Genomic DNA, 18,787 nt, shown 5'->3' on the forward strand with positions numbered 1-18,787 from the left:
AAACAATTACTTTGCAGTGAATAACTGAATTATAGCAACATATTCAATTTACAAGGCTGTCTAAGAATCATATCCATGCGCTACTCAAAAGGTTAAGCCATGCATGTCTAACTACTCACAGAAAAAATTGGGATCATTAAGAATGGGAATCAATACAGCCACCCTTGCTGTTGTCCCATTCTCCCCACCCCCACTCAGTCAAAGTGAAACACTCAGGAGATACAGTAGTTTTACCTCCTTCATCTTTATTCCAGGCTCGAGAGGGAGACAGAACGATCACCCAAGTGCACAGCGACAGGAGTGCACGGTCTTCTCCGGAACAGCAATTTTTCAATTAACTATATAGTCATTTTACAGGAAGGAGCATCCAGATACGGTAACAAGTATCAACAGTAAAGATTAAGTCATCTGCTGTTACACAATGAATAACTGGCTTCACATAATGAATACTTTTCACCTTGTTAACTGACTTTACATACTGAATGCTCCTAATATTGTTAAATGACTCTACATAATGAATGCATTTCCACCTCGTTAACCTATTACCCTTGCCTGCAGCACCCCATTGTTAACTGCAAGTTCTTATCTGATCTGAGGCATGCTCAGCTGAGCCCCTTGTTTCACAAAACTTGAACCATAATTCTTTCCCTATATGCTCATACACATTTTCATTACTGGATTGAACTGAATAAGGCTTTTCCAACATTCTGTGTGTAAATGTCATCAAAACTAACAAATTCCATGGTCTCAAAAGGATGTGCAAGAAATATTTTGACAAGCATCTTGTCTGATCCCAATAGTTAGTTGAATTCGGCTTAGATAAAAGATTGTATGGATTTATTACTTTTTATAAATGAGAATACCAATTTTTAAAAAATATTCAGTCACAGAATGTGGAATTTACTAGTGGAACCATTTATTCCCTAACTAGTTTTGAGAAGGTGGTGATGCTGAGCCATCTACTTGAACTGCTGCAGTCCATTTGGTGTAGGGACACCCGGAATGCGGTTAGTGAAAAGGTGTTCCAGGAATTTGACCCACGACACTGAAGGAATGGTAATATATTTTGAAGTCAGGATGATCATCAGACCAAATTGCTGCCCCCAGATTTTTGTCTTGTGAACCAAATTACTAAATACCATGGAACCATACAGGTCATAACCAAAGTTAAATCAATAATCCCATTAATCTGTAAATATCTCCAGCTACAGATTCTAACAGATCATTTTGATGATTTGTGTTTTAAACAACATTTAGCCCTCAAGCAATTTCAAATAGTTAACTAGCCATTTCTCACTGATTCTATGGGAACTGGCTTTGTGTCAATCAGCTGCCTACAAAACAACATCAATTATACGTGAAAATAGTCAAAAGGTCATGGAATAGATGATGGATAAATTAGAAAATTGATCTTGCATAGTTGTCCTTTAAGCCCTCAATATATTCCAAGGCACATCAAAACCAACTTATAACGTTTCCAAGTCTCTCGATGACTTTTGTGGGGGGGGTAGAATGGAATCAAACTTTGACTTCAAAACAGCAACTATTGGCTGATTTCGGTAAACCCCCTCATGATAAATTCCCAGGTGGGAAGTGTGCACATGAACAAAGGCATTTTCAGACCTATTGCATCCTATTGACACCGTCCTCAGCATTGATGGTCCCTCTTAAGAATGAAGCAGAGATAATGGAGAGCATATTATTTTCATTGGAGCATATATTTCAAGCTGATTCACCTCCATCCATATTAAATTTAATCCCCTCCTTTTTTACCTTGTGCACGGCCTTGGTGGGGAGTGCTTACTAATCATTCCTTTAAATTCACAGTAGGTGCAATTTGGTTTTGGTAAAAAAAAATCCAAGGGTGTGATATAGTATGTGAAAAAAAAACAACAAAAATGGGCTTGTTTGTCCACTCTCCTCTTCCAACTGCATTTTAATTTAATCACCTCCCTCTTTCCTTCGATTATTGTTGCACTGCCCCAGTGGGTAGTAACTTTAATTAAAAACGGATGACAAGATGATGGTTCAATTAACCAAAAAAAAGGGCTGGTTTTCCCTAGAAAGCTTTATGAATGAGAAAGAACGGACTGAAGTGTGGTTTGAATTATGAAATTCAACTGAATCGTTGTAGAAAACAGACTAACCCCTAAATGGATGATTAGCAGTTTAACACTCAGCGTAATTGGTTATAATACAAATATTATTAAAAAAATAATTTCCAGGTCACCATATGACTCAGGGGAAAAGAATCTCATTGTCCTAGTCATCCCCACTCCCACCACAATGCTTACATTTGCTTAAAATTGTTGATTGTTATTAATTATATAAATTCTTGCTATTATAGAACTTGAAACACTACTTATAAACAAAGTCAAGGCTTTTCACTTTACACTCATCAGGACTGAAGTGCAAAGAAACCAACATAGGAAAAACATCAGCAATTTATATAGCATGAGAAGAGGCAGCCGATTGATTTAGGTATGGTGACCGTTGAGATGCAGCAGGAACTGTTAATTGTCATGGTGATCTAACTGAATTCAAATCTAGGCAAGTCAGCACTAGAATTACAAAATAACATTTTAAGCCAAATTGTAGGCTGCTCCCTTTGTTGCTATCTGAACCTGTGCTGGGGCCCTGCAAGTACCTTGATCCCAAAAGCAGTCAAACCCAAAATAGAGATTTCCTCACATGTAGTACAGTCTGTTCTGATATAAACCTGATAGGTCTGTTCTCGTGGAATCTTGCGTTAGAAGATGATCAAGCAATAGCCATGCCATTTAAACTAACAGGGCTAGAACAATTTTATAGCCAATACAGGCAAGGAAATAATAGTCTAAATTCTTCAATCACATTAAAGCCAATTTGTGCTCAAGAAATGCACATTATAGCAGAACCCAGCTGTAGTTATGTTAAGAACAAAGAACACTTACAGTCCAGGAACAGGCCCTTTGGCCCTCCAAGCCTGAGCCGATCCAAATGTACTGTTTAAACCTATTGGTCAATTCCTAAGCATTTGTACCCCTCTGCTCCCCACCTACTCATGCATCTGTCCAGACGCATCTTAAATGAATCTACCGTGCCTGCCTCTACCACCTCTGCTGGCAACGCGTTCCAGACGCCCACCACCCTCTGTACGAAGTATTTGTTGCATGTATCCCCCTTAAACTTTCCACACCTCACCTTGAAAGCGTGACCTCTCGTTATGGAATCCTTCACCCTGGGATTCTAAAAACCCCATTGATACCCTTCATGATTTTGTAAACCTCAATCAAGTCCTCCCCCACAATCTCCTTTTTCTAATGAAAATAAACCTAACCTATTTAAACCCCTCTTCATAGCTAGCTTCCTCGTAAACCTTCTCTGCACCCTCTCCAAAGAATCCAAATCCTTTTGGTAATGTGGCGACCAGAACCGTACACAATATTTGAAATGTGGTCAAACCAATGTCCTGCACAATTTTAACATGACTTGCCAGCTCTTGTACTCAAAACCCATCCAATCAAGACAAGCATACTATATGCCTTCTTGACTGCTCTATCCACCTAAGCAGCAACCTTCAGCGTACAATGGATCTGCACTCCCAGATCTCTCTGTCCATCAACTTTTCCCAAGGCTCTTCTGTTCATTGTATAATTCAAATTAGTCTTGCCTAAATGCATCACCTCACATTTGTCTAGATTGAAATCCATCTGCCACTTTTCCACCCAACTCTCCAGTCTATCTATATCCTCCTGTATCCTCCGACAGTCCCTTATGCTTTCTGCTACTCCACAAATCTTTGTGTCATCTGCAAACTTGCTGATCATACCACGATCAGTGCCCTCTTCCAGATCATTTATGTATATTACAAACTACAGTGGCCCCAACACTGACCCCTGCGGAACACCACTGGTCACCTTTCTCCATTTTGAGAAACTCCCTTCAACTACTACTGTCTCCTGTTGCTCAACCAGTTCTTTATCCACCTAGCGAGAACATCCTGCACACCATGTGACTTCACTTTCTCCATTAGTCTACCATGGAGAACCTTATCAAATGTCCATGTACATGACATCAACAGCCTTTCCTTCATCCATCAACTTGGTCACTTCCTCAAAGAACTCTATTAAGTTGGTAAGACACGATCTCCCCCGCACAAAACCATGTTGCCTATCACTAATAAGCCTGTTCTTTTCTAAATAGAAATAGATCCTATCCACAGTACCCTCTCCAGCACCACCAACGTCAGGCTCACTGGTCTGTAGTTATCCAGAATATCCCTACTACCCTTCTTATACTAGAGGACAACATGAGCAACCTTTCAGTTCTCTGGCACCTCACTTGCATTTAAGGATGCCACAAAGATATCTGTCAGGGCCCCAGCTATTTCCACTCTCACCTCCCTCAGCAACCTGGAATAGATCCCATCCGGTTCTGGGGATTTGTCCACCTTAATATCCTTTAGCTTACCCAACATATCTTCCCTACTTAGATCAACGTGATCCAGACTAATCAAACTTTTATCTCTAATCTCAACATTCATCATGTTCCTCTCCTCAGTGAACACTGATGCGAAAAAATCATTCAGAATCTCACCCATTCTCTCAGGCTCGGCACACAGCCTTCCTTCATTATCTTTTAGTGGATCAATCCTTTCTCTAGCTACCAGCTTGCTTCTTATACAAGAATAAAACGCTTTGGGATTCTCCTTGCTAAAGCTATTTCATGATCCCTTTTAGCCCACTTGATGCCTCATTTAAGACTTGTCCTACTCTTCCGATATTCCTGCAGGGCCTGTTCTGTTCTTAGCTGCCTAGACCTTATGTACACTTCCCTTTTCCTCTTGGCTAGTCGTACAATTTCTCCTGTCATCCACAGTTCACAAATCTCGCCCTTCTGATCCTTTGCAGGACATACCTATCCTGCATTCCCAACTATCAAATGTGGACTTCCCTTCAAATAGCTGTGTCCAATCCACATTTGAGCTCCTCCTTAATTTTGATATAATTGGCCTTGGCCCAGTTTAGTACTCTTCCCTTAGGACCACTCATCTTTATCTACGAATATTCTAAAACTTAGAATTGTGGTCACTGTTCCCAAAAACATCCCCCACCGCAACTTCTACCATCTGCCCTGGCTCATTCTCCAGTATCAGGTCTAATATGGCCCCTTCCGTCGTCGGACTATTGACATACTGCTCTAGAAAACTCTCCTGGATGCTTCTTACAAATTCTACCCCATCCAGACCTCTGACGCTAACTGTATCCCAGTCAATGTTGGGAAAATTAAAATCTCCCATCACCACTATCCTATTGCCTCTACATCTTTTCATAATCTGTTTACCTATTTGTTCTTCTACCTCATATTCACTGTTGGGAGGTCTGTAATACAGCCCCAACAAAGTAATTGCACCCATAATGCCTCACTACCCACAACCTCCATATAGTGTCCTCCTTGAGCACAGCCGTAATATCATCCCCGACCATCAATGCAACTCACCCCCCCATTTTTACTTCCCTCCCTGTCCTGCCTGAAGAGTCTACACCCTGGAACATTTAGCTGCCAATCATCATGCCCTTCCTTCAACCAAGTCTCTGTGATTGCGATAACGTCATACTCCCAGGCATCAATCCAAGCCCTAAGTTCATCTGCCTTACACACTATACTCCTTGCATTAAAGTAGATGCATTTCAGGCCACCAGTTCTTTTGCACTTATCCGCTCTCTGCCTACTCTTCCCTTTATTAATGCTATCTTCATAATTCTTACAGTCTCCACCTCACTGCCTACTTGTTTCCTCTTTGAGAAGAGCGGCCTGCACTCAGCATCATTGTGAAGCAAACTGGGAAGAGAACACAGCAGGTATATAAAAGCAAATTACTGCAGATGCTGGAATCTGAAACCAAAAGAGAAAATGCTGGAAAATCTCAGCTAGTCTGGCAGCATCTGTAAGGAGAGAAAAGACCTGACATTTCGAGTCTAACTGACCCTTTGTCAAAGCTTTGACAAAGGGTCAGTTAGACTCGAAACGTCAGCTCTTTTCTCTCCTTATAGATGCTGCCAGACCTGCTGAGATTTTCCAGAGAACACAGCAGGTCTAGCAGCTCAACTTTCCAAGGTTTAGCTGTTTCAGGTGTGATAGATCAGGATGTTAAAGAGGTATGGGAGCTGTATTACTGATGAAAAAGAATGTCACAGGTACACTAAGAAAGGGACATCTTGGAGGGCCCATCCAGTGAACTCAGGGATGAGAAAGGGGCAATTACAATGATGGGCCTATCAACAGCCAATGGGAGATGGAAGAAAACACACGTAGACAGATCATGAAAACAAACAAAAGGGGTTTGTTGCATTGAGTGATTTTAACTTCCAACATTGACTGGGACTCTTCATGCCAGGGGCTTAAATGGGACAGAATTTGTCAAGTGCATCAGGAGTGTTTCTTGAACAAAATGTAGCTAGTCCAATTAGGGACAGGGCCATATTAGAACTTGAATTGGAGAATGAATGATGGTGGTGTTGGTGGGGTGTGGAGGCTATTTACAGCAGTATTAGGCAGGAACTGGAGAAAATAGATTGGGGGCAACTATTTGCAAGAGTAAATCCACATCTGACATAGGAGAATCTTTTAAAGGCCAGTTGATCAGAGATAGAGCTGAAAATGTGTTGCTGGAAAAGTGCAGCAGGTCAGGCAGCATCCAAGGAGCAGGAGAATCGGCGTTTCGGGCATGAGCCCTTCTTCAGGAAGCTGATCAGAGATAGAGGCCAGCATGCTCCTGAGGATGAAAGGTAAAGATAGCAAAATTTGAGAATCCTGGATGATAAAAGCTATTGAAGTTTTAGCCAAAAAGAGCAAGCAGATCTAAGATTTAAGAATCTGAAATTCAACAAGTCCCTTGAGGAATATAAAGGGAGCAGGAAAGAACTTACAAGGAATTAGGACCATGAAATGCTCTCAGCAAGTAGGATTAAGGAGAATTCCAGGACATTTTATATGCATATTAGGAGCAAGAGGATAACTCGGGAAAGGGTAGGACAAAGCAGGGAACATGTGCGTGGAGGCAGCGGTCTGCCCAAAACATCTTGGTCTTCCAGAGCAAAGAGTTGACCTTAACCAGGTGTTGCAGACTAGCACACTCCCTGGTCCAGGACTATGTGATGAGGAACACACTAAAACATGGGGTAGTTACCACCAAGGGACAGTGGGGAAAGACCACAATCAAGTAAACAAATATTGGAATCTTTCTGAAATTAACTCAAATGGACCCCTGTTTATCAGACCATCCTCGAGCCTCAAATACATATAAATATATTGTAGTATGTGTAAGAGATGTCTTTGGTTTGGATAGTCAAATTCCAATATTTGTTTACTTGATATGCTACTGCACAGAACCAAATTGCATTTGTGACTATTTATAAGAAGATACTTTTTGAAATTAAAAAAAACTACAATTATTTTAATTGTTTTTTTTTAAAGCCAACATATTACAGTCAACCAAAGTCCATTGAGCAGAAATTATCGTAACAGTGGGTAGATGTTTACAAACTACGTATTTAAAGGCCTGGAGGTTTAGTTTAGAATAAAAACAGGACAGCTAGGCGTATAACAAAAATGGAAATTACTGGTGAAACTCAGAAGGTCTGGCAGCCTCTGTGGTGAGAGCGCAGAATTCATGTTTTTAGTCCAGTAACTTCATCACAATGGAGAACAGCTCTGTATATGCCAGCTGAAGGAGATCAATCAGCATACGCCACGATTTGCTACAGATTTCGCTATATTGTATAAGGAGAGGCAGTGGCCTTGTAGTATTATTGCTTGACTATTAATCCAGAAATCAGGTGATGATCTGTGGAATTGGTTTGAAACTTGCCATGGTAGTTGATATATTTTTATTGAAGTCAAATTCTGAAATTAAATGTCTAATAATGACCATAAAACCGCTGTTGATTGTCAGGGAAGAGCCCATCAGGTTCACTAATGTCCTTTGGTGTCGTCCTTACTTGACCTGGCCTACATGGGACTCCACATCTATGGCATTCTTAAATGGTAAAAGAATGCTGGCCTAGCCAGCAATTCCCACATGTCCAATTAGCAGGGCAGACTCAACCATCCAGCCAAATGTAAACATGACCAATTCAACTTTTAATTATGCAAAAAGATGATTAAAAGAAGTATCATAGAAATCAGTTTTTGTTCAGTTCCCAGATTTCTTTCAAGTGGCTACATGCTATTTACGTCAAGGGGTCATGGTACACGGCCCCTTTTTTGACCAACAGCTTGCCTCCAGAGAAGATTGGTCACCCGTCCCTCATCCTATCTCCATTAAATCTAGAAGTGGTGAGGTTAGCGTCAATTGGATTCAAAATGAAATAAGAGGTTTGATTTCCCAGCAGTTGCAAATCTACCTTGCTTAGAAAATAGACTAAAAGTATAAGCAGCTCTCATTAAGAATGATGCTGGAACCATGGATACCTTCAGTGAAATCTCCTAACTGCCTGCTACAAAACCTGGAAGCAGTGGAGAACTCTAATAAGAAGTTGACAAGTTGGTCAGGTGGGCAAATTAAGTTCAATGCAGGAAAGACAGGTGATGCATTTTGTAGGAAAATATGGGCAAAAAGTATAAAAATAGGGGTACAACAAATACAAAATAGGGCGTGTAATACTTAAGGAGATACAGCAGCAGAGGGTCTGGATTCTTTTTCAGAGCTCAAAAGGTGACAGAACAGGTGGAGTGAGCAGTTAAACTGGCTTTATTAATAGAGGCAGAGTACAAGAACAAGGAGGTTCTGTTGCACTGATACAAGGTTAGACATCAAACAGAGTATTGTATACAGTTCTAGGTACCACACAATAGGAAGGATGTGAACACACTGGACAGAATGCAGAGGAGGCATACAAGAATGGTTCCAGAGATCAGAATCCTATCTGTTCCAGCAGTGTCTAATGGTATCTTTGAACAGGTTGATTAGAAAACATCTAGAATTAAGGGCAGGAAATCTGTCCAATTTTAGCCTAAACCTGTTAAAATCAGCAAAAACAAAGGATATTTTCTAGTTTCTTTAGATACATTTGCAGAAATCATTGTAACGCCTTTCTTAATTTCTAAATACAGTAGCTGTGTATGGATCTAAATACTAGCTCTCTCAATTGTTAGTTAGAATTCTCAATTCAAGAAAAAAAGTACTTTTCTACAGATTTGTCAATTGTTCAGTAATAGTCAATGAAGTTATTTTTTAAAACAAAACCAATATTGTAACTGTATAATGAAAGTTAGATTTATTAACTTTTGCTACACAAATACTTAATTCTTAAAAACCCAAACATTTCCTTTCTTACTTTCCCAAATCATCTTTATAAAAAAAATTGCAGATTTAATCAGCAAGGTAATTTAAGGTGATAAAAAGAATGCCGATGATTGATTACGAGGGTCAAAACATAAAGTTCACTTTTCAGTACATTCAAAAAGTTAAAAACAATGATAATCAAGGTTACACTAAACATAAGCTGACTTCATGCCCTAACCTCTGGGAACAGAGGGAAACTACCCATTTTGTAAGGAATTGAAAATATAGAGATCTATTTTCAAAACAAGTATACAGGAGGAGATTTTAGAATACATACGCAGAAAAACCCAGCAGTCATTTGAAATGCATATTGACCACAGCTTTCTTATTCAGTTTAAAATAGTTTGGCACTAAAATGATCTGAATGAGTCAAGTGCCTCAAATATCATAGCTTGTGTGTCACTATCAACAATCTTGTTCAAGAGCACTGGGTAAAAACAGCAACCAGAGGAAAATGTTGGTAGCTCCATTGAGAAAAAGGGTTGGGCTGTTTACACTATAGGTTTACAATTTACACAGGTTTGCCAGTGGTCATCTTAGCACCTTAAGTGCAATTGCAGAATTATACACAAACAAACACACAAATGTCATAGCAAAAGGTGGCGAAAAAGAGGGCCAGTTTTTTTCCCTGCTCCTAAACGCTCTTCAGTGGCTTCTGCCAGAAAGAAATGTTATAAAAGTGACAGCAGAGTTAGCACAAATGAATGGGAAATATTATTGTCAAGCTGCTTTCACCCCTTGAAATTGTACTCCACAATGACTAATAACTTCAGGAAAAAAAACACTAAAGATGAAACAAAAACAAAAACAACAATGGGGAAATGAGTCAGCTCACAATTTGATCCCAATATCTCCTGTCATCATCACATGGAGGCTGGGGTAAAGGGAGAGCGGGGCGAATGACATGAGTGTGCTACATTCCTTATTGAGGTTTCTCATTAAGGAAATATTGTACGGTCTTAAGTCTAGCATTACCTGTGCATGAAATGCTTTCTGAATAATAAAACAGAACCTTCTGCACAACTGCCTTTCAATAATCAGTTAATAATCAATTAACTTTAAAAAAAAGACAGTACATCAACAAACAGCCTAGTTTTTCCAAAATTTACCTTTGTTTGGAATTACATTGCTAAAAACTGAGAACATTGGAAAGATGACAATTCCCAAACCCATTAAGACAGCTATTTGGTTTAAAATTTTTTCCTTAGATAGCTCAGAGTCTATTTCTCAGCTAGCAAAGCAAAAAGGAAAGTTTTAAATTTGGTCACTTATTTGTGACCAGTTCATTCAGCTAACCAGGAGTGGGTGGCACAGTGGTTAGCACTGCTGCCTCACAGCGCCCGAGACCCGGGTTCAATTCCCGCCTCAGGTGACTGACTGCGTGGAGTTTGCACGTTCTCCCAGTGTCTGCGTGGGTTTCCTCCGGGTGCTCCGGTTTCCTCCCACAGTCCAAAGATGTGCAGGTCAGGGGAATTGGCCATGCTAAATTGGCCCTAGTGTTAGGTAACGGGTAAATGTAGGGGAATGGGTGGGTTGCGCTTCGGCGGGTCGGTGTGGACTTGTTGGGCCGAAGGGCCTGTTTCCACGCTGTAATGTAATCTAATCTAATATATGGACTCAGCAAAGTTAGTTTCTGGGTCAGGAGAAAAATAGTTGCAACACCTCCTGATTTTGATTGATAAAACTGGACTTCAGAGGAAAGGACAAGCAGGTTTGACTGTGAAGCCCTTACGGTCAAATAATCTGCCAATACTCAGTCAAGGCAGAGCAGTACTGCTGATACTACTCAATACCCACAGATCAATACCCAATGAAGATATTAAACATCAGCAGGGATTATAATTTTTTAAAATATCAGAAGGAGAATATATAACACTGAAAAAATTACCTTGATTTATCTGGGATGGTTAACCATAACACTAACATTGGTGCTCATAACTGGCACCATTTAGGCCACTTTATAGTAATGAAGCACAGCATTTTTCTCAAGGCATAGTATATAATGCTTCTCAAAGACAGACCCCTTCATCCAAATACAACAAATCTACGGTCCATCATTACACAAGTTGTCAGGACGCAAAGTGATCCCAATCATCAATTTTTGAAATATAATTAAATCGTACACAGTCTTTTGACAGAACATCTCCATTTTATTAAACCATTAAACCCCACATGGTTAGAAAGTGTCAGAAAAAAACTCAGAAAAATTCATAATTGATTACAGTATAAGTAGCAAGGTTACTTTAAAAGAAATACTCATATGTCCAGAGATTTACTATCATATTTGCTCATCTTTAACATGAAACTGTTTCACAATCTAAATTACCTCACATGAAGTCTCTAAATCTTGTGAGCAAATCCTTTTCGAAATGCACGGCTTTCAAATGGCAGGGAATGCTCAATCTGAATTTAAATAACTTCTTGTTCCTCGGACATATTCTTCTATTTAAATCCACTGCAATACTCCCAAGTGAGCTGCACAGCACGGAGTTCAGTAGGATATGTTGGCAGTAAGATGACTCCACCCACACAGTGGTGGGCGGTGTTGCAAGGCAAAGCATTTTAGAACGAAAAACATGCTTCATACTTTCCTTCAGTCATTTGGACCGGTAGTACGAAAGCACTTTGGCCTCCTTCAGCAATGTAGTAATGTATAATGTTTGTTTATATAGCAACTTCTGCAGTTGGACAAATTCTTTAAATACAATATTCTGAGAGGAGATATAAAACAAATTCACTTCACCAGTCTTTAATCTCTGGAGTGTGCACTGAGTTGTCAGTGTGGCAGGAAGTGATGCATTTCATGTGGCACAATTATATGTATTTGCTCTTATCAAATATATATTTTCGGTTTGTTAAAGTATTTTGAGGCAGCCATTGATAAGAACTGTATTTGACTTGAGCTAAAATTAATTCAGTGCGTAGTCTAGGTTAATTTTGAAAACTAAAATAATTAACAACATACTCTCAAGAAGTTTTGTGCAGTAGTTTAAACATGTTCACAGACTTGTATTATTAAAATTCCACCACTGGCCCAAGAAACATAACAAACACCCAATTTATACAAATGTTTTACTTCAGACTAAATTTGGACCACATTCAATAATGAAGAAAAAAGCTTTTTTGTAAAAATCCTGAAACAGCCTTTCCATTTTGAGAATGTTGTTCACGGCAGAATAATTAAAAATGATGTTTGTAGAGTTTGTAAGTAAACTGCCAACAGCCAGTAAGTTATAAAAGGCAATTGTGCAAGATTGTTGCTCTCTTTGATATCTGTCTTGGTCTCAAAATTGCTAGCTTTCTGCCAATATTTATTCTGAATTATGTAAGTGCAACAATATTTCAAGTTTCAAAAGTTGTATGCTAAGTGACAACTATCAAGTAGTTTCTCAGATTTTGTCTTCAAAAGACCACAAGATACAGGAACAGAAGTAGGCGGTTTGGCCCATCAAGTTTGCTCCTGACCTCATTACAGCCTTGGACAAAAGAACAGAATTCCAGAGGTGAGGTGAGTGTGACTGTCCTAGGCATCAAGGCTACATTTGAATGAGTCTGGCATCAATAACCTAGCAATACCAAAATGATACGGGAATCAGGGAAAAACTGTGTTATTTGGAGTCAGACTTGGCAAAAATGAAGATAGTTGTGCTTATTGGATGGGCAGTCATCTCAGCTCTAGGATATCTCTGCAGGAGTCCCTCCAGTTAGGTATTTTCTAAATCAACTTGCTCAGATGTGTTGTCACATACTACTGGAGGAGGTGGGACTTGAATGAAGGTCACCTGGCTCTGAGGCTGGGACACTGCCATTGCTCCACAAGAGCCCTCTACTGTTTCTCAGAGTAATCTTTGAGGCCTAACTATCTTCAGGTGCTTCAATGACCTTCTATCATAAAGGTTAGAAGTGGGAATGTTCACCAATGATTGCACAGTGTTCAGCACCATTCATGACTACTCAGACACTGTAGCATACCATACTGAAATTCATCAAGACATGGACAATATCGAGACTTGGGCTAAAACATGGCATCAAACATACTCAACACAAATGTTAGGCAATGACCATCCCCCACAAAAGAAAATCTAACAAATCATTCTTTTACATTAGGTGGCATAATCAAATCTGAATGCCTCGCTATCAACATTCTGTGGGTTACCAATGACCAGAAACTGAACTGGACTAGCCACATAAACACTGTGGCTACAAGAGCAGGTCAGACGCTAAGAACCTTGCATCAAGTAATTCGCCTCATAACTTTCCAAAGACTCTCTACCATCAAGGCACAAGTTGAGTGTGCTGGAATATTCCCCACTTGCCTGGTAAGTGCAGCTCGAACAACATTAAAGATTCTTGACACCATCAAGAAAAAAGCTCATTTGATTAGCACAACACCCACAAACATTCATTCCTTTCCAACACTGATGCTTAGTAGCAGTGTGTACCATCTACAAGATACCCTGCAGAAATTCAAAGCTCCTTAGACAGCACCTTCCAAACCTATCACCACCATCATAGAGAAGGACCAGCTCAGCAAATTCATGGCAATGCCACCACCTGCATGGTCCCCTCTAAGATAATCATTTTGATTTGCAACTGTTTTGTCGTTCCTTCAGTGTCACCGAGTCAAAATTCTAGAACTCCTCCCCAATGGCATTAGGGTTTACTGAAGCCAAACGCAGCAGTTGAAGGCAGCAGCTCACCACAACTACCTCCTCTTTCTCAAGGAGGAATGGGTACAGGCAATAAATGATAGCCTAACCAGCGATACCACATCCCATGAGTGAATACAAAAAACATCCACCACATTCCCTTAAGTAATTAAAACTTAAAATGTTGAAGAAACTCAGCAGGAATGGCAGCATCTGTGCAGAGATACAGAGGAACATTTGAATCCAATAGAACTCTTCTGCAGAACTGAAAGGTACTGGAAAATGGCAGGTTTTACACTGTAAACACAGAGGGGGGAGGAGTAGCAAATGTGACAGATGTTAAGGAACACAGACCAAAAGAAAAGGGAGTACCAATGGTAGTAAACGAGAAATTGAAGTGTAGCAAGAGCGTCAAGAGAAGCAAGTGGACCAGATATTTAGGGTACCCAGAATGAACGGTAAAGACAGTATTAATGATTCTAAAAGGAGATACTGAATAGACCTACTGTTTCTCTTTCCACAGATGCTGCCAATCCTGCTGAGTATATCCATCCTTTTCCATTTCTGTTTCACATTTCCAGCATCCAGAGTATTTGTTTTTTACATTCCCCTCAGTAATTTTTCTAATTTCAACAGATGAAATAATAGTGAGAATTCAAAATAAAAGTGCAGATTTTAAATAAAGTGTTGTATCCTTTCCACCCTACCAGTATCCTAAATTTGATGCTTGTAAGCAGCCTCTCAGATTAACCACATCAGGTTTTACTGAGGATGCCACATGAGGAGTGGTTAAGGACTTTGAGTTTGTGCTTGAAGGATGGAAATATGGTGCGGGGGGGGGGGGGGGGGGGGGGGGGGGGGTGGAGAAGTACTGAGAGGTCTGCAAACAGTAAGTGTGGAGATGAGGTTTCACGAGAAGAGACTAGGGTCTGACGGCACAGTTCTGAAGAGTCAACTGGTTTGAAAGGAATTTCTTACACCAGAGATGGTGGTTAAATCTATGGAACTCATTACAACAGAAGGCTGGGGATGTCAAGTGATGAGTAGGTTGTTGAGTAGGGTCACAGGAGAATGGACTTGAAAAACATATGAGCCATGATGAATGGCCGGACAGACCGATGGGTTGTAAGGCTTATTTCCGCTCCTATATCTTTTGGTCTTGTGACGTTGTCACATAAAACTAACCAGTAGTGGAGCAAGTAAAAGAAAAGATAACAAATCTAGTGATGTGCATTGGGGGAAAAAAAAATCAGAAACATTACAAACAGCAGATATTTAAAAAACAGGATGAGTTATGAACTGAAATTGTTCAATACAAGAAGTCCAGCAGTGCCTAATCAAAATAAAAAGAGCAACTCCTCCAGCAGCTGGAGTCCTCACCTGCATTGATTCTATTCACAATATTTCTGCTTGCATTACTTCTCCCTCCCTGTACCTCAGTATGGCCTCCCTTATCTGCATATTCCACATTACCAGCCTCTAGATCTAACAAATCATTAGTCGCCAACTCTACCACTTGCAGAGTGAGAACAACAAAAATATTTCTCTTCTACAGTTCAAAGTGACAGTCCCTCTGTATCACCTTAGTCCACTCCTCAGCACTAAAATACCCTCCGCTTCTATGATACCTTCCCATGCAAGTACAGATGATGCAGTGCCAGGCCTTTGAGAGTCAGAGATGTACAGCACAGAAGCAGACCCTTCGGTCCAACCCGTCCATGCCATCCAGATATCCCAACCCAATCTAGTCCCACCTACCAGCACCCAGCCCATATCCCTCCAAACCCTTCCTATTCATATACCCTAATCATACGCCTTTTAAATGTTGCAATTGTACAACACTCCACCAATTCCTCTGGCAGCTCATTCCATACCCGTACCACCCTCTGTGTGAAAACATTGCCCCTTAGGTCTCTTTTATATCTTTCCCCTCTCACCCTAAACTATGCCCTCTAGTTCTGGATTCACAACCCCAGGGAAAAGACTTTGTCTATTTATCCTATCCATGCCCCTCATAATTTTGTAAACCTCTATGAAGGTCACCTCTCAGCCTCCGACACTCCAGGGAAAACAGCTCCAGCCTGTTCAGCCTCTCCCTATAGCTCAAATCCTCCAACCCTGGCAAGATCCTTGTAAATCTTTTCTGAACACTTTCAAGTTTCACATCTTTCCGATAGGAAGGAGACCAGAATTGCATGCAATATTCCAACAGTGGTCTAACCAATGTCCTGTACAGCAGCAACATGACCTCCCAATTCCTGTACTCAATACTCTGACCAATAAAAGAAAGCATACCAAACGCCTTCTTCACTACCCTATCTACCTGCGACTCCACTTTCAAGGAGCTATGAACCTGTACTCCAAGGACTCTGTTCAGCAACACTCCCTAGAACCTTACCATTAAAAGGTATATAAGTCCTGCTAAGATTTGCTTTCCCAAAATGCAGCACCTCGCACTTATCAGAGTTAAACTCCATCTGCCATTTCCCGGCCCACTGGCCCATCTGATCAAGATCCTGTTGTAATCGGAGGTAACCCTCTTTGCTGTCCACTACACCTCCAATTTTGGTGTCATCTGCAAACTTACTAACTGTACCTCTTATGCTCACATCCAAATCATTCATCTAAACGACAAAAAGTAGAGGACACAGCACCGATCCTTGTGGCACTCCACTGGTCACAGGCCTCCAGTCTGAAAAACAACCCTCCACCACCACCCTCTGTCTTCTACTTTAAGCTAGTTCTGCATCCAAATGGCTAGTTCTCCCTGTATTCCGTGAGATCTAACCAGTCTCCCATGGGGAACCTTGAAGATCACCTTACTGATCATATAGATCAGTCCATATAGATCACGTCTACCGCTCTGCCCTCATCAACCTTCTTTGTTACTTCTTCAAAAAACTCAATCACGTTTTCAAGACATGATTTCCCACGCACAAAGCCATGTTGACTATCCCTAATCAGTCCCTGCCTTTCCAAATACATGTACATCCCTCAGGATTCCCTCCAACAACTTGCCCACCATCGATATTTTATTTCCTTCCGTTTCACTATCCAGGCCTCAAACACTGTTCAGGTGAATCAGTAAGTGACTTGTGGTTCTTCCAATTTAGCTCATTCCTCAACATTGTGGAGAGCAAATGTAGGTTGAATGACCATTTAATGGAACACTTGTGGTCAGTTCCCAACTGGCTCCTAAGATTGCTTCCAATTGCTTGTTATTTTAATCCTTCCATCAACTGTTTCTTAATAGTCCATCACCCTCTTTTGTCTCACACCATCAATCAGTTGTTATTTAATCTCTCCTACTGCATCTCAGGCCTGCCTTTTTGTTGTTTCCCCAGCTTCTTTCCCTGCCTTTATACTGGCCTAAAACCGATTAGGTTCTCTAGACTTTTTTACTTCTTAGAGAAAATCACTGACCTAAAACATAAATTCTCATTATCTCGCCCTAGATGCTTCATGCTCTGCTGAATATTTCACCATTTTCTGTGTTATCTTTGGATTTCTAACATTCATAGTATTTTGCTTATAAATTAAGTGATAAATGAGTAAACTGACTGAAATTGAGTCATAAAAAATGTCTGGCTAACTAAATTACCTTTTATTGTCAAGTAACAATAAAAGACCAACTATATGTTTATACTTAATTCTAAACTTGCCAAGTGCTCTCTTAAACTTTAGCTCTCCAGCCACACAATGTATTAAATTAGTAAATTTCACATCTGCCTACATACACATCAGTAGTAATGTTTTGATATTTCTGACGTGGTACTACATAGACTTGAAATAAAAATGCAGTTGATATAACAGACCTAACATCTCTGCAGTAATCCAAAACACTAAACCGTGTGATGTCTTGGCCATCTGCGCTATTTTAATTAAATGAAAGCCAGATTAATAAAAAAAATGAATTTTGTTTTGCATTTACGGTCTTTCAATAAATTCACAAATCTTAAAATTCTCTGGGATTGACTGAAAGCAAATAAAAAGGAGTTTACACAAGATCCCATAATTTCAGTTTCCTCAAAAAGTATTCTGTGCACTTTCAACTGCAGATCAAGGTGGTTACTAACATGCTGTACCAGCCTCCCCTTGCTATGCTCCAAGTCTAAATAGTCTGTTAAATTAAAAATAAATTTAGACTCTAACGATAAACACAGATGTAATGTTCACTGTAGCTTGATCTCCAATCTTGAGGAGTTAAGACTTTTTTTTTTGCAAGGACACAGTCATTGGGGTGTTACAATAAGCTTGAATATCCTGTTCAGAGAAAAAAAAAGTCAGTCAGAATAATTGACTGATTTTTGTCTAATAGCTCCTGCTGAAAATAAACATGTACTGGAATTGTGGATGAGGACAACATCAGGCTCAGTTTGATCACATACCACTCCTCACTGGCCAAGCATTTAGTTCATGCTGGTCTGGACCTCCCACCTCTACATTCAAGTTTTTTTCCCCCTCAAATTTAACTTAATTGTTGCAACCATCAACAATGCATTTAAACACTGTTGGTTAGAATGATGTAGTGTAACTTTTTTACCTATTGCCAGCTGCATGCCTCTTTTGTTGTCTATACAAAGTATATCATGGTGCTGTACTGGTCCAGAATGTCTGAACAAAATCATCATGATATTGGACAAAGAATTACATCAAATATATGGCAAAGGAGGCAGCTGGTGCCTTACACTCTACACAACTCTTGCTATTCCATTTATCTCATCACAACTTTTCAGCATTTCTTTCAATTCCTTCTCTCATGTACTGCGAGTGAACCTATCCATCTCCCTGTAAAATTTCAACAACTTTC

General features: G+C 40.0%; 1 protein-coding gene and 1 long non-coding RNA gene across 6 annotated transcripts in view; one reads left to right on the forward strand and one right to left on the reverse strand.

Annotated features, from left to right (window-relative positions):
* LOC122550755 (spermatogenesis-associated protein 13-like) overlaps positions 1-18,787 on the reverse strand; it is a 243,508-nt gene that overhangs the window by 108,085 nt on the left and 116,636 nt on the right. The window contains exon 1 of one of the 5 annotated variants that reach the window (XM_087988182.1): positions 11,655-11,816. The exons of the other annotated variants lie outside the window; for them this stretch is intronic. The gene's annotated coding sequence lies outside the window, so the exon portion shown is untranslated. Of the gene's footprint in view, positions 1-11,654; positions 11,817-18,787 lie in introns of those variants that run through there. 5 annotated transcript variants of the gene reach the window in all.
* Positions 12,733-18,787, forward strand: part of LOC148149805 (uncharacterized) — a 34,866-nt gene continuing 28,811 nt past the window's right edge. The window contains exons 1-2 of the long non-coding RNA XR_015757446.1: positions 12,733-12,836; positions 13,436-13,647. This is a non-coding gene — a long non-coding RNA (uncharacterized LOC148149805). The remainder of the gene's footprint in view (positions 12,837-13,435; positions 13,648-18,787) is intronic.

Source organism: Chiloscyllium plagiosum, unplaced genomic scaffold, assembly GCF_037043375.1.
Source record: "Chiloscyllium plagiosum isolate Xiang-an unplaced genomic scaffold, Cpla_swu_hap1 HiC_scaffold_6, whole genome shotgun sequence".
Lineage (NCBI taxonomy): Eukaryota > Metazoa > Chordata > Chondrichthyes > Orectolobiformes > Hemiscylliidae > Chiloscyllium > Chiloscyllium plagiosum.